This window comes from Magnolia sinica, chromosome 1 (assembly GCF_029962835.1).
Source record: "Magnolia sinica isolate HGM2019 chromosome 1, MsV1, whole genome shotgun sequence".
Classification (NCBI taxonomy): domain Eukaryota; kingdom Viridiplantae; phylum Streptophyta; class Magnoliopsida; order Magnoliales; family Magnoliaceae; genus Magnolia; species Magnolia sinica.
This window is the reverse complement of record NC_080573.1, coordinates 77,175,665-77,180,301: the sequence shown is the minus strand read 5'-3', so window position 1 is coordinate 77,180,301 and position 4,637 is coordinate 77,175,665.

Sequence of the window (4,637 nt, the reverse complement as noted above, 5' to 3'; positions counted from 1 at the left end):
TTCCATCACCCTACCATGCGAATGAGACGATGGTGAACAACAGGATTTACCAATTTCACAATCTCAGAACAGGAAAAGAAGATATACAAAGCTATCACAACATCTATTATAATTTGACACACAACAAACCATAGAAAACTGAAAATATTTCTTAAATTCAAACTAGAAGTCAATGAAGTTCATTAAGAACAAGAATAAAAGCAAAATAAACATTCAAACATGCTACAAGCTTCACCTCTTGGCCCTAGCTAAGAGGTTTAGCCAACTACAGACATGATTGAAACCAAATCTCTTAAACAAAGCATGAAAAATAAACTAGGTAAAAAAAAAAAAAAACTCATTGGCAGCTGCTCCACCCTTGTGTATGCTCCTTGAGACATTTTCAAATCGTAGAAGATGCTGTGGAGCATCATAGGGAGTCCTATTTAGTAATCTCCAAATCTTCATTTAGTAATCTATTGAGCATAAATCTTCCTTTTAGTATCAAATTCACTTTAAACTCTCGAAATCACCTCGCACATAAAAACATGCATAATTAAATCAATTAAGCACTATCACGTTTATAAAACCAAGGTATGAATAGGGAGAAATATGCAATATTTCACACTCAACACCAACTGACGACCTAATTTATAGGTCAGCCATAACTTAGCTATAGGTCAGCCATAGCTCAGTTATAGGTTAGCCATAGCTCAGCAATAGGTCAGCTATAGCTCGATCATGACCCAGCCGTAGCTTGGCCATACCTCGACCATAGCTCAATATAACTTCTAACACAAGATAAATACCGATCTGACAAAAAGCTTGATATTGATTATGCCTACTATGTCCGACACCTCTATCATCCAACCTTTTCCCGAACTAACAATCTACGAATCTCTCCAATGACTCGAAGATCTCTCCCAATTCTTCGGAGGATCAAATCAAATCCCGAGAACCTCGAATGATGATAATCTCGAGAGAATCTTGGACGAATCCAGATATCTGTACGGAATGATCTCCGACATATCAGGGACGGCATGATCTTCCTTCTCTTAGAAATAGAGGTACCCCTAACCAATGTAAGGTATGCATACATATCCTAACACTTGACCAGTGACTCTTTTCCTTAAGATCCTAACCTATAAAAGACCCAATAGCCTGACTTAGGCATCAAAGGGTCCCATGTACAAGTCAAGGTCTCTTGTATCTACTTCTTTCATCTGTGCAGGTCTTAAAAGGCTAATCAAAGAGGGTCTAATGGAAAACTACATCAACAGTTTAGCGCCGTATGTGGGAACGATGTCTTAACCGTTTCTGCTTTACTAGATAAACTACAATAATGAAAGGGAAGAAAAGAACTCGAGCCTCTGCAGTTGCAACCCCAATTGCACCTAAACGCACACCGCCACCCTTGGAGCAACTCGAACAACTGGAAAGTTATCGAAGCTCTTCCTCACAACATCAAGCGAATTTCGGTTCCGAGAAGCAGGATTAGCAGTCTCGTGTAAAAGGAGGTCAGTTGAACTCCCTCGAAATGGAGGTCGAAATGCTCAGAGAGAAAATGGGCTACATGAGATAGATGCTAGAGCAACTGCAGCCCCAACATGTGCAGACAGCCAACATGGAAGATGAACAAACAGGCAAAAACCCACTTCAACCTTCCTGTACACGAGCAATCTCTCAGAGAAGCCGACCACCCTCTCCAAGGAGCCAGCAACATAACTCTGCCATAACAGTCCCATCTCACATTTTGGAAACCGCGGCTTTGCCTGCTCCGACGTACATCGTGAGTTAGATCGGAAGAAGCACGGAAAGGCCCCAATCAAAACTACTGCAGAAAGCGGTGAACCCTAGGAGGCCGAGCTAAAAATTTTACGAGATCAAATTGGAGACATGCAACAGGCCTACCGAACTAACGCGCCGATGCAGGACATAATGGAGGAATTCGACCCCCCATTTACTACCGACATCATGCAAGTGCAACTGCCAGACAGATTTTGGTTGCCCCAGATCGCTCCCTTCTCAGGGAATACCGACCTGTCGGAGCACATGGAGTCCTTCAAAGTCTATATGAAACTCTACAACGCCTCTGATGTGATCATGTGCTGAGCCTTTTCCTTAAATTTGGCTAGAGCTGCCCGACTGTAGTTCAACCAGTTGAAGCCGAACTCCATTAATTCATTCTCTCAACTCAACCAAGCCTTCGTCATGAACTTTATCTGAGAAAACAAGAGGCTCAAAGCACCTGCCCACTTCCTTCATGTCGTTCAGAAAGATGACAAGCTTATAAAAGACTACATTAAGCGCTTCAATCTGGAAGCCTTACAGGTTCGTAAGCAATTGAAAGAGCTCGCCCTCAACGTCATCATAAGTGGATTGAGAGATTGACAGTTCTCCTTCTCACTAGACAAAAATCCTCCTACTACGATGGTCGAACTACTGAACAGGTTGCAAAAGTACGCTAGTGCTGAGGAATCTCGGATCCTGTGAGAGGCCGTCCAGAACAAGGTCCCTCCGACTAAGGAGAAGCAGACAAAGGCAAAACCAAGTTCGACCAATACGAACAGGAAAAGGAAGAACCATCAATCGCGTGACAATCGTCGCTCAAACAAGTGGCCTGACTGTAACTTTAAGACTTACACTCCCCTCAACAAAACTCCCGAACTAGTCCTAATGGAAATCTAAGACAAGCGTATTATCCATTGGCTGAACAACTTGAAGTTCGATCCCAAAAATAGAAGTAATAACAAATATTGCCTCTTCCATCAGGACCACAAGCACAACATGAGTGACTGCTTTGACTTTAAACAAGTGATCGAAGCACTCATTTGTAGCGTCCATCTTGGGGAGTACGTTAATCATAAAGGAGATCGGGTCATGGTGAAAGATGAACGGCCCATCAATAACAAACCAACTGGGGAGATCCGCACTATCTTCGGAGGCTATGGAGGTGGAGGAGACTCAAATAATGATCAAAAGGTACATGCTAGAAACATTAGTTGTCCCAAAGACGAAGTTCTACTAATCAGGAGACCTCTGAAAGAGCAAAAGGTAGAGATCCATAACCTGACCTTCACTGAAGAAGATGCCCTAAAAATCCACCACCCACACGATGATGCACTTGTGGTTACCCTCACCTTAGCTAATCAAAAGGTGTTTCGAATCCTCGTCGACACTGGATCATCGACTAATATTCTATTCGCTTAAGCTTTTGACAAGATGGGAGTCTGTCGATCTCTACTTCGACCCATTAAAACCCCATTGCTCGGTTTCTCTGGTGGAAAGGTCATACTTGAGGGTGCAATTCAGCTCCTACTTATGGCCGAAGATGGACAAAACCAAGTCACGACAATGGTCAACTTCTTGGTAGTAGACCATCTGTCTGTTTACAATGCAATCCTTAGCCAACTGTCTCTGAATGCCCTGCGAGCTGTGGTCTCGACCTACCACCTAGCCATGAATTTCTCGACCAAGTAAGGTGTCAAGTGAGTGAAGGGAAATCAACATGATGCTCGGCAGTGCTATGCAATGACATTAAGATCATCACATTAAACAATGACTGTTACCTCTCTGGATCCTCGTGAAGATTGCAAAGAAAGAGGCCGCCCCATGGAGGACCTTATTCCCATTCTGCTGGATGAATTTGTCCCTTCTAAACCGTCCAAATTGGGTCATCCCTAATCATGCCACTACGGGGGAAGATGATAGCTCTTCTCTGACATTACGCGGACGTCTTCGCATGGTCTCATGAGAACATGTCCGGCATCAACTCCAAGATCATCGTGTATCGCCTGAACGTTAACTTTGCTTACCGACCAATTCAACAGAAACACTGCGTGCTTGGTCCCAAAAGATATGCGGTGATCGGAGAAAAAGTTGATAAACTCCTTAAGGCTAGGTTCATTGATGAAGTTTATTATCTAGATTGGATAGCCAACATTGTGTTGGTGAAAAAAGTAAATGGAAAATGACAGGTCTGTGTAGACTATACAGACATGAACAAGGCTTGTTCCAAGGATAGCTTCTCTCTCCCCCGAATCGACCAACTGGTCGACAGCGTCGCTGGGCACGTGGTACTCGGTTTCATGAATGCTTATTCCAGTTATAATCAAAGTATAATGCATCCACATGATAAAATAAAAACCACCTTTATTACCGATAAAGGTCTTTATTGTTACCGAGTTATGCCTTTTGGATTGAAAAATGCATGTGTCACTTATCAATGATTGGTCAAAAAATATTCGCCCAACAAATAGGGCGAGCAATGGAAGTCTATGTCGATGATATGCTCGTCAAGAGCATTAAAACTACAGACCATATTGCTAACCTTAAGGAAATATTCCTCATCATTCGCAAGTACCAGATGAAGTTTAATCTGAACAAATGTACCTTTGAGGTCAGCTTGGGAAAGTTCCTCAGTTTTTTGGTTAGCTAACGAGAAATTAAAGCAAACCCCAAGAAGATCAAAGCTCTCCTTGATATGCAGTCACCAAAGACAACCAAAGACGTTCAATGACTTACAGGAAGGATCGCATCCCTCAATCGCTTCATGTCCCGAGCTACAAACAAATGTCTCTCCTTCTTCAAATAGTTGAAGGGGAAACAAGTGGTAAACTGGACCGAAGAATGTGGAGCAGCCTTCTAGAAGCTCAAGT